We start from the raw sequence: 13107 nt of genomic DNA, 5'->3' as shown, positions 1-13107 counted from the left end.
TCTACTGTTCTCTGTGTCTCCTCTGTTTCCAGCCATGCAAAACATAGTTCCCTCACATCATATACAAAAAATGACAGGCACATACTGTATTTCTCTATGTGACAGGAGTTGTAAGGGTATAGTTACAAACCTAGAAATGTAAGAGATGCATCTAAGTTGACACTAATAAAGTTTATGAGTCAAATAAATTTGCCTCATAAAGTTTATGGGCAAAATGTTTGAGAGACACTAACTCTGAAAATGTTATTAATAATAATAAACCTTATTTATAGAGCACTTATAGACACAAAGTTACAAAGTGCTTGACATAAAAGAACATCTAATCAAAGAACAAAACAAAAACGTGACTGTGTGCAAAACGTGCATTGTGAAATAATACCATGAAAACATAAAAATTTCAACATCTAAATTATGAAAATAAATGGCCTCCGACCATAGCAAGCAATAACATAAGATTAACAATGGAAACGTCACTTAGGCCCTCAATCAGTCAAGGAAAAGTTACCAAGAAAAAGCCTTGGGAAGACTCTCAAAAGCGGGGGATGCTTTCCATGGCAGGCAGGTGTGCAATAGGTGCCAAGTGGGGAATATGTAAAACAAAGAAGAAAAGAAACACCACCGATCATCAGGAAGTACTATCACCAACAATGAAATGATGAATGAAAAATAAAGTGCAGTAAGAAATAAAACATTAAGAGAATCCAAATATATAATTAGGACAGATTAAAATCTATGATTGTATTGATTTATGATGCTTAACAAAATGGACTTTACTTGCCTTCATGGTCTCATACTTTAGGACCCTTCGCATATGGGACATGAATACAGCAACAACACAGCAAATGTCTGTAATCGTACCATGCTCTGAAGGAATCAAATCTATCCCCAGCTGTTGTATCTTCAGCCATGATGGCATCAAGATATGGGATATAAACCTCACTGTGAGTCTCTCTCTCTCTCTCTCTCTCTCTCTCTCTGATCAAACGTGTTGTCTCTCATACTCATTGCCTTTGTGATTAAGGTTCTAAATGTGCGATAAACAAATGATCGTGTGTGTGTGTGTGTGTGTGGACAAACATGGATCAACGTACAGAGGAAGTTCAGGATGTTAGTTGGGTAATAAAGTCTGGCTGTTCTGGATCCTTGTGGCCATGCAGCCTGAGGTCATCAGGTCACGGGGTCAGAGTGCAAAAGGTCAGCAACGCTGAACAGGACCCGGCTGTAAATAAAACCATAGGAGGGGAATGTTGTGCTTGTGTTTGGCAAATAGCTTTAATTTGAACCATCCCGTTTTCTTGTGTTGTGTCCCTCTGTCTATCGTCCTCGCTGGCATTATGGAATGCAAGAGAGAGAGAGAGAGAGACATGTTGTCTCTGTCTGGCGGAAACCTTGTATGTCCAAAATCTTTACTTTTCAGGAAATGGAAAAAATAACCTGTGATCCAATGGACCCAATGCAGTTATTATGTAGGCACAAGCTCTTTCAGTTTAAAATGTTAGCAAAAAAATTGCAGATCTACACGTTTGTGAGCTACAGCTATTTTTTGCTACTTTTGTGTGACAAAGCTGGGCATTCATTTAGTAAAAGAAGAAGTTGAAATATGGAGATAGGCTGTTTCTGCCTGACAGCAACGATATGCAGGTCTGTAGATCACTGGATCTCAATGTGGGGTCTGGGGACCCCTAGGGGTTCTAGCAGGGGGTCCCCAGCTACATGATTGATAGCTGGAAACCAAATGGACCCCTTTAGGTCTGTAATTCCAATAGTGTACAAATGGAACCAAATGGACCCATTTGGTTCCATTTGCAATGAGGATTTTACAGTGTACTGTAAGTTGCAGTCTCAGAAATAAGAATTGTATAAAATGGATTGAGAACCACTGATGTAGATAATGGACTAGATTTACTATGTTTTGTTCCAGGGACCCCCCAGAAGCAAAGATTTGAGTTAAAATGTATATATTCCAAGATTCGCACAAATGTTAAAAATAAATGGCAGATCTACAAGCTCATAGTGCGGCACTCGGTGCCACGCTATGAGCTCGTATATCTGCTATTTTTGAATAGCCTAACTATAAAATAATGGTTTAAGTGGTCACACAGATGCGTTCCTGGTTTTAATGGGTTAAGGAGAGAGGGGGTGTATGCATACTACTGCATACTGTAATACTGTACATGTAATGGACATACTGTAGGAGCATGCACGACACGTGCACATAATCTTATGACAGCTGGAAGTTGGAAGGAAATTACATTTGCCTGTTGTGTCTCTGACACGGATCCTAGTAGCCTATACATTATTGTAGAATACCACATTCACTGGAATACAGTGTCATGTGTCACACTATAAGTTAATAGCGGCTGAATTATGCTTTTAGCTGAAAAGCCTAATGCTTTACGCTTTTCATGGAAAGTGAATGTTGTTTATTGGTGCCCTGCTCGTTTGAAAATGCATGACTTAAAAGAAGTTGTACCCTAGTTAGTTGTAGTAGTTTAATCTTAAAATGACACAGATGCGTTCCCGGTCTTAACCCATTAATACCTGGAACTGTGTCATTTTTTGATTTGAGCTAAAAAGTATTATTTTACACTTTGGCTATTCAAAAATAGCAGATATACAAGCTCATAGCGCGGCACCGAGTGCCGCGCTACGAGCTTGTAGATCTGCTATTTTTGAAAAATCGTGAAAATGTGTGCAAATCTTCTGAATATATATATTTTTAAAGCGAACATTTTTAACTCAAATATTTGCTTCTGGGGGTCCCTGGAACAAAATATTTTGATGCACCACTTTGAGCACCACTCATATAGAAACATAGGTTTTTCAGAATACTGTTGAGATTTAGGAGACATGTAGAATCGGCTTCAGGTCTCCATGGGTTAATGGATTAAAAGCCTAGTCTTGATATGACTTTACCTACTGTAGGTCCTGTGAGACAGTTTGCTCTGCAGGCTAGCTGAGCTCTCATGCAGGCTGGCTCTCATGTGATTGTAAGCCCAGAGAAAAATAACTGGTGATGTAACTGTATTAGTTGACGTGTTATGATTGAGGAGGCATAGACGGAGGTTGCTGGGAGGCCTCTTCACTATGTACTCTGTACTTTTTCCACTATTAGTAATTATGTAATTAGGTGATCAAAGTGCATTCCATCTCTCTTATTCCCTGTGTTGAAATGAATAGTAGATCTTGGCTTTTGGGAAGCATTCCTTTCACTCGTTGGACTGTTTATGCTGGAAATATGTGACAAAGCCTCACAGTGGATTAAAAATGACTTGCACTGGGAGATGGTGAGTGTTCTCATTTTGATAAGAGTTTCTAATAAAGTAGTTTTATGGTAGCCCAAGAAGAATTAGACTCCTCCACTTGATATCGACTTCTCTACACTGACATCTACCCATACAGTAAAATCCCTTTTCACAGTTACATTAACATGCAATTTTTCGGTGCATGCTTGAGGACCATTATGCTTGAGAGAACGTTCACAGTGATACATCTCTGTTGGAGCAGGACATGGCTGAATATTGCATCCTGTGGAGGGATCAGTGTGAGAGCAGGGTGGGTAGCCCATCGCTCATTTTGTTCAGAGACACTCACGGACCAGACTCACCTCCGTGACACAATGTTAGATGGAGAGTTTAAAGAGAGGAGGGCTTTTCCATTGTATAGCTGGCAAAAGGACCTGCTTCACAAAGGAAGTGTTAGACTATACAAAATCACTCCAGTTAAATTTCCCATGCTGCTGTTGCCAGATTTTGAGTCTAATTTTTCTCACCATTTACAGGGCAGACGGCTACCTGGGAAGAAGTATTACACAGGCTGTCTATTCAAGGCAGAAAATAAGAGCATGATTTTTTCCCCTTTAAATCTCTACCCTCATTACCCTTCAGCTCCAAGCCATTCTTCTTCCTACCGACCCCTCCCCTACTCACACATTCATACTGACACGGGTGAATGGTTCTTTATTTGGTCTAAAAGCAGTGACAGTAATAATCAAGCCATAGTTGGTGAGTTGGAACATCATGATTAAGCAGAGGTTTATCCAGATACACAGGAATTGTGCCACCTTACCGGCCCCTCATTGTTAGAGCATCTGTGGTTTGAATTATGTTCCATTGTTGTGGACGCCCCCATCCACTCTTAACCACTAGATTGCTTGTAACAGTAGGCTCCTGGAGATTGAGTAAAAGCTTTCTAATTTATTACCCGTTCTTCTACAAAACTAAATATTTACCCTGCAACGCATGGCAGCTTACAATAGCTGTGTGTGTTCCCTGACCACCACAGTATGTCTAGCTGGATGGGATGGGACTTAACTCTCTGCCCCGAAGGTGCCCTGCAACTTTTGGGTAACCTTGAATTAGACACATATATACTGTATGATGGAAAGAACCCAATAGTTGTGACACAATAGTTGATATTTGCTAACATTATTATTGAACTTTGAATCAGCTATGTTCATGACTCAAATTCACCTCTGCACCTAAAAAGGAGTTACCCTACCCATGCTGTTATTGTTATTCTCCCCCACTCAAGGCAAGAAAGGCCTATCTCCTGTTGTATCACCACTATTACTCATGGCCAGAAAATGTACGCAGACAAGATCAATCATGTACCTGACCTTGATCTAGAGTTCCGACCGAAGAGAAGGTATTGAGGATGACACATCGTGTTCTTGAACCTTGACATTAGTTGATTGATCCTTTGATGGGAGTCAAGAAGGTCTCTCAGTGGGCTGCTGGAGACCGTGATTGCATGCTCATTCTCTGACCAGAGGAGTCTGTGCCAAAATTGCGAGGGTTTAGTTCTGTGGTTGCCAGGTAATGTGCGGCCTGTGGTACTTTGAGCCGTGGGTGAAGGCACTGGCTTTGGTTCTAGAACATTACCACAGAGACCAGTGGAATGTTATGAAGTCATTGTTCTCCCCAGAACGGGACCCCTTTCAGGGGCTTATGATCAAACTCAGACAATATCATGTTCAGTGTTATCATAAGACAACATAAAGTCAGTCTTTAGGTACTGATGCAGGGATCACTCCGTTATAATTCTTCGGCTCATCCTAGTCAGCTTTGTTGCTGGATATAGTTTAAATACAAACTCCTGATAATTTCAACTTCCCGTTTTTTTTTTTTTTGTTGCTATTCCAGTCACATGCACTTTATTCCTTCCAACATAAATCGACCACCAGCGCTGGCTAGCACATAATTTGCACTCGCCGGCCTAATGGGACCCTCAGCGCAGCAATGTGACTCTGCACAGTGTCACTGTAAACCAGTAAATCCCTGGGTCATAAAAGATAGAGTCTGGGCAGATTGGCTTCAGAACAGAACAGCCAATAGGCAAAGTTCTTCGCAGCACAGGTCCAATGAATGTTTAGAGAAGTCCAGGGCCTGACAGCTAGCTAGAGCAGCTACTCAGGCTGCTTTATGAGGCTGTCTTCTGGTAAGCATTTGGAGTGTGAACAAACTGATCCAACTGGGCCATCTGAAGGCAACCTACTCCTTAACCCATTCCACCCGGGAACGCATCGGGGTCATTTTCGTTTTTTTACCGAGTGCCATGCTACTGTATGAGCTTGTAGATCTGCTATTTTTGAAATAGCAGATCTATTTTTTTGAGAAAACTTATGTTGCTGTATATCAGTGGTTCTTAAATGTTTTCATGTCAAGGACGCCCAAAATGATATGTATTTGGCCGCGGACCCCCATCTCAATATATTTTGTTCCAGGAACCCCCAGAAGCAAAGATTTGAGTTAAAATGTTCGCTTAAAAATATATAAATATTCAAAGATTAGCACAAATTTTCACGATTAAATAAAAAATAGCAGATCTACAAGCTCGTAGCGTGGCACTCGGTGCCACGCTATGAGCTTGTAGATCTGCTATTTTTGAATAGCCAAAGTATAAAATAATGGTTATAGCTCAAATCTAAAATGACACAGATGCCTCCCCGGATTGAATGAGTTAAGATTTTGACCAGAGCTCAGTGTGACAGGCTGCATCACCCCATTCTCACAGAGCTCCATCATGGCCAACCTGAACTTTCTTCTCCTCTCCACACTTAACCACATGAACCCTAGTAGCGTCCCTATTCTGGGCACGTCATAATATAGGCATTAGGTGGGAAATAGCAGATCTGCTGCTTTGACGAAGAGATTCGGTGTACTCGACGAAGTATATAGGGTTTAAGAGGTTAAACATCAGGACTTGGCACAACAGGTTTTGTCCTTTCCTTTAACCCATTCAACCCAGGAACGCATCCGTGTCATTTTAGATGTATTTGACTATTCAAAAATAGCAGATATACAAGCTCATAGCCTGGCACTCGGTGCCGCACTATGAGCTTGTAGATCTGCTATTTTAGAAAAATGGCGCAAATCAAAGCGAACATTTGTAACTCAAATCTTTGCCTCTGGGGGTCCCTGGAACAAAACATTTTGAGATGGTCAGATCTCAAAATGTCAGACAATACATATCTAAGCTTGTATATCTGCTGAATAGCCCAAAAAATCTTAAAATGACTCAGATGCGTTCCCGGTCTTAATGAATTAAGGGACTGTGTAAATAAGGGGAGCGGGAGTGGCTCAGGAGGTAGAACGGCCACTTGCGATTTGGAAGGTTCCCGATTCAATCCCCAGCTAGTGTCGAAGTATCCCCGAGCAAGACACTGATGTGCCATGGTCTGTCACTCTGTGGTTTATTAAAACCCTATAGTCCAGTTTATAGACGACATACACAGACACAGAAATGACCGTTAGCCTAAGCAGGGCATATTTATTGAAAAGACACTGAACCCCCTAACTGCTCCCAATGTTGTTATCCTCTGCCGTCGGTCTGTAAATGGGTCAATGTAATGCACATTGGATAAAAGACGCTGTATAAATGCACCATTTTTAAGGCACACTGAGAAATGCACTCTACTGTTCTACTGCATGCACTCAAGGATTATCTACATTTGTACATACTCCAATTTGATCTCCTGCACACACGCGCACACACATGCACACACACACACACACACACACACGCAGGCACGCACGCATGCCATACACGCACAAACACATGCATGCACACACACACACGCGCACACACAGACACACACGCACACACACACACACACGCACACACGCACACACACGCACTGTCACCACTTGTTGATTTCCATGAAAGATCAGTGCAGCTGTTCAGGACTGTGGTTTTGTCACTCGATCCTCAGAGTTACTCCTACAACTGGCTGCACAGAGGGCATCATAAAGTGTCTCAGGTGTGTGGGTTTTGGGTGTGTGTATGTGTTTGGGAGCAGAAGAGACGCAGTATTTATGCTACTCAAATGGCATGGTCAGGAACAGTTGTGCCTGTGGTAGATCGTTATCATAGCCCGCTGATGATGAAACCCAATGCTCTGTTCCCTCTGCTATTTTATCAACTCCCCTGCTGAAAATGCGTGGAATATTTTTGCAGTGGTTCGGTCATCAGGGGAGTGTCAGGCAGCATGGCGGCATGCAGGTTTTTGCATGTGAGCGCACAGTTAAATCCTGGCGTGTTAATTTTAAATAAATTACCCTGTGGGTCTTGTTTTAGACTTATGGGGTTCTTTATGGGTCTATTTTTACACTCCTAGAGTGAAATTAATACCGGATTTGGCTGTCCATATCTATGCGTCCGGTACTCACATGGGCTACATGGTCAGCGCCACCATTGCTGGTTTAGGCCAAAGACGGAGCTGCTTAGGGAGGAAGTTGGATTGCATGGCGTGAAAGAGGCTTCAAACGAATCAGGTTTCACAACCTGACTCCATAGACTATCACAGGAAGCAAACAGCACAGTGTCTGCCAGTGCTCGCCAACATGATGAGAACAAACAAACACTTAAGCTTTCACAACAGGGCATGATCCATAAATAGTAAAGTTAAGCATAGGTTGTAATACCAGCTAACACCTCCCAGCACATTGATTTAGGTTTTATGTTTACAATGCTAATATTTGCACAATGGACAAACAGGTTTGTGTTTTAATTACATCAGTTAATCACCTTTGTATGTTGTAGTTAGGAAACAACAAAAGTTAATAAATATATATATATATATATATATATATATATATATATATATATATATATATATATATATATATATATATATATATATATATATATATATAAAAATCTATAATAACATTGGTCTCAGACTCAGACTGCTGATTTTCTTTCTCGTGTATTCCCACCACATGTCCTACGTCCGTCCGTCCCTCACTCACTCCTCCTTGAATGCAAAGGCCAGGGATGGGGCTTCATATGTCATGTCAACAGTAATCAAATCTACCCTGGCAGAAATGCTGTAACAAAGCTTACCTCATACCTATGTTTTGGTTTAGAGAGAATATGCAGTAGAAGCCAATTCTCAAAGCTCAAGGAAAGGTATTCTGCGTTTAACTGCATCTATTGCCTAGCTATATCCCCATTTGTTTCCATTAACATTTTGACAAAATGCTAACATGCTTCTAGTGGACATTACACAGTAACCGCAGTGCTGATTTAAAAGTAGTTTTTCAACTTTTTGACAAGTTCCTTGTGATGTGTGATACCCACATAAAAATAACTGAGCTCTCCCTTTAACATTTTATCCCTTTTATATTAATTATTTTTTTGTGGGTCCAAGATGACCTTCAACACATCCATCTAAATACCGGTATTAGTGAAAATCTAGAATTAAAACGTGGCATATTTAACACATGTATTTGACCTCTTAGTAATTTTCTGTAGCAAATCCATTTCTATCTAGCACATGAAAGAATAGATAGATAAAATAAGAGAACAGAAGTGAAGGATGGAAACGTAAGGTGAGGGTGAAATGATAATGCATAGCAGGAAATTACCTCTGAAAAGAATGCAAAAGCTTGGTGGCCAAGGACTCAAAAGTGTTGAATGAATGTTTGCTATCTACAGTTCAATGTAGCAGTGTTATCTCTGTCTTACAGGTTAATAACTTCCCTCCACTTATAATGGAACCAAAGTACTTACTGTATGACCCTCTTTTTCCCCTCTATGTACCCTAAGGACACTATCCCTCATCCCCCTCTCTCCACTCTCACTATCACTCTTGTTATACCTTTCTCTTTTTTCCAATAGTTTTTTTCTGACTTTCTCTATCTTATCTCTCCCCCACACACACACTGCACACACTTCAAATTCCTTATCCAGCTTCCAGAGTCAAATGTTGCCACATTTCTCTTTCCTCTGATTTATTTGCATACCGCTCAGAATTAATGAAAATATAGATGTATAAACTGAGGTCGTTGAGTGCTGGGAAGCTCTCTGCATCTGTGAGCCTGGGCGTCTGATAGTGATCCATCTGTGTGAACTCAGTTTGTACTCAGTCCAGGTAAAGCCAAGGTATTCTAGCTTCTAAGGCAAACTGCTGAAACGTGGATAAATTCTGTATCCCTCATTATATTCACTGGACATTGACTGTCCATATTTATTTATCCATTCTTCCAGCTGGCTGACATGTATCTACTGTATATAATATATCAAAATGATATCTATATAATCAATGGAGAAAGAGAACTAATGATGGGGATAACAAATCCCCATTATTTCTCTGTTTCAAAAATCATTCCCTTCTCTCTAAATAGCCTTAAAACATTTTTTTTACAGTGTGACTCTACATGAGGTTACGGTAGCCGTCTATAAGAGGGTCGGTCTGTCTGTGTTTGTGTGTTTCCAGAGTTAATCTCGCAAACCACTAGACCGATCAGCACCACATTTCTTGTCTAAACTGCTAGTACTGTAGGCCACAGATGTTCACATATTTTGTTATACTTTTTGAAATATTTATTCAATTATGATGATTTATTTACTTTACTTTTATAATTGAAGTCAATGGGGCTGATCGTGCTGAAAACGTAGCCAATTTTGGAGTCGTACATCATACACGTCATACTGTACATGACTAACGTCACAGGCTGGCCACATTGGAGCCAAGCCGTTCCTGATATTCACATGATTAGATTTTTTCCATTTGATTTGATCAGCAATTGTGATCTCCATACTGTATTTGCGCTTAAAAGGGACACAGACAGATACATATATCTCCATATATGGGGGTGAAAGGGACACAGGCAGATGGGTACTCGGACAGGTACAACATGTACATTGGGTATTGCATAACAGGAGGGTCATGCTTTCCCAATGGCCATTGTTCCCAACGGGCATCAGCCTAGTAAATGTAAATCCTAGCTTAATCCTACTTATGTACTGTATATGGTTCCATGTTTCTCTTTGAGTGAGTCTGATATCACATTGCACTGTAGTAGAATTCTTTCTTGTTTTTGTTTTTACTGTACCAGTGTAGAGGATATTCTACACTTGAGGACACATTGGTTCACTGCCAGCATGGACCTGCAGACCTTGGCACCAGCCACACAACCCACTCCACAGCAGTTGTAAACCAACCACTCACAGTGAGCACTGAGGAAACACATGTGAAAGCAAACCATCTTGGAAACACCTGTTTATACCAAGTGTTCAAGTGTTTGCCTCTGACCGAGGGAACAAGATTGAGATACTGGAATGAATGACTTAGGAAGTTTATAGATGACTTTTGAATAAAGTCTGCTGCCTTTTCTCGGAAATTATTCTTTCCAAAATAGCCCCATCAACGTAGAACAACATTCAGTTTCTCTTTAGTCTTTTCATGTCATGATCTGTCCTTGTTAAGTGGAAATAGTAGTGTTTAGGGTACTTTGGGTTCAACAGAACAAAAGTCCCTACGCTTTAGTGTTACTTGGTTGTTTTGGGCTATTGTCAGATGAGTTGATAATAAAAAAAAAAATTAAGCACACAAGTTAACACAGCAATAGCCTGTGAAAGAAGTTCCAAGGTGAGGGAGACCTCTGAGCTGCCAATACCACCACAATGTTGTGCTGTTCTGTACTTGCTGCCACTTATCAGTTGCATGAAAGTTCTATATATTGTTGTGATTCACTTTTATCATACAATAGTTGCTGCTGTAGTGGAGGAACAACGTAGTCACATCCCTAACGAAATAAAACCAGTTGAAAAACAGATGATCGCCTATTCTCAATTCTCGCCCCCAATTACCCTGATGCTGTGGCTCTAGCTATGGCTGTATTAGTTGCCATTGTCAGAGATGTTTTGATATGACCTCTACTCATCTGCAGTTTTAGAACAGTTGTTACTCTGCCTGTCTGTGGTGACATTATGGACATGATCAAGGATAGCCATGACGTCAAAGAGTAGGCTATGCCAAACAATGAAAAGACCAACATTAGCCCAGGGCAATAGTTAGGAGCCAGCCTGTCGAGGGTATGTTCCTTAGTAAGCCATGTAGATAGATAGATCTTTATTGATCCCGAGGGAAGTTCACTTGCCATTCTGTAGCAGCACCGCAGTAGTCATGAAACACAGATACAAGTAAGAGTAGAAAATAAATGGTACGGTTACACTAATTAAAAAACATATTTTTTTTATGTAGAAAAAAAGAAAATGTTAAGTAAAATATAAAAGAAAAGCCTTTTGGACTGGTCGGGTTAGCATAGTGTCAAGTTTCTCAAAGTGGGGTCCGGGGACCCCCAGGGGTACTTGAGGGGGTTCCAGGGGGTCCCCAGCTAAATGATGGATAGGAACCAAATGGACCCTTATTTGGTTCCATTTGTACACTCTCAGAGTTAAATTAACATTGATTTTACAATATAAATTGGGGTCCCAGGGATAGAAATGCCATTAAATGGGGGTCCGTAGCCCTAATGCATGTCAAACTGGGGGTCCTTGAAATTAAAATGGTTGAGAATCACTGCTAGAGCCGTAAAAATCTTCTCTTACGGGGGTCCCTGGCTTATCTTTTCAAATGGGGGTCTGCGGGCTAATAAGTGTCAATTTGGGGGTCCTTGACATGAAAAAGTTTGAGAACCACTGGCATAGTGTATGAACCAGTAGTACAGTAAATATAAATGAAGTATCATGCACATGCAATCACCAGTAGCATGAGACTTAAAGTCTGGCCTGGTCGTCTGCACTTGGACTGACCTGGTTAGCATAAAGTATTGTGTGTGTGTACTGTATGTGTGTGTATTGTGTGTGTGTGTGTGTGTGTGTGTGTGTGTGTGGCATATCTCGAGAACTGTCTGACCGACTTCGAATTTGCTGGGTGTATCGCAGAGGAACCAAGGATGTGTTGTGCCGAGTTGGAAGTCAGTCAGACTGGTGGTTGTCCGGGACCAAACTAATGGGGAGTGTGCATGGAGGAAAGTGTGCATGGAGGAAAAGTGATAGCTAAATGACAATTCTATTATAGTGTTGTTAGGAGTCATTTGTGACAGAAGGGTACCAGCAACAGTGAGGGGCACGATGTATAAGACAGTAGCGAGACCAGCCATGCTGTACGTACGGCTTGGAAACGGTGGCACTGAGGAAAAGACAGGAGGCGAAGCTGGATGTGGCAGAATTGAGGATGCTACGATTCTCATTAGGAGAGACGAGGTCATAAATGACTACATTGGAGGATCAGCCCAGGTTAGATGGTTTGGGGATAAAGCAAAGAGGTTGAGATGGTTGATGAGGAGTACATTGGGAGAAGGATGATGAAGATGGAACTGCAGGTGCGTGGAGAAGAGGAAGAAGATTCCTTATGCATGCCCCTCCGGGGCATTCCCAACGGGCATCTTTCCCAATGGGCATCGGCCTAGTTAGTAGATATAAATATAGGCATAAGTACCTAGGCGCCAAAGTAGCCTGACAGTGTGTCGCGGGTTCGAGTCCCGATCCAGACGGCCTTTGCTGCATGTCAGTCCCCATCTCTCTCCCCATTTCCTGTCAAACTACTATCCTATTAATAAAGGCCTAAAAGCCCAAAAATAAATCTTAAATAAAAAAAGAAAGTATCATGTAATGGATAAATCGAGGCTTGATATGTATCCTGTACCAATGACCAGTATGGGCATATAGTGGATGTATACAGAATATCAACAGTAGATATGATCTGACGCTGATAGCAAAATTGTGAAGCTGCATGGAAGCTATAACATCTTATATAAGCGTTATATTTCATGTAGGAGCAGAAGAATACAAATTAGCAGCTGTCAGACAGATACC

This window comes from Gymnoscopelus microlampas, assembly GCF_963454915.1.
Source record: "Gymnoscopelus microlampas genome assembly, chromosome: 21".
Lineage (NCBI taxonomy): Eukaryota > Metazoa > Chordata > Actinopteri > Myctophiformes > Myctophidae > Gymnoscopelus > Gymnoscopelus microlampas.
The sequence above is the reverse complement of the archived record's forward strand: the minus strand, read 5'-3'. Positions refer to the sequence as shown.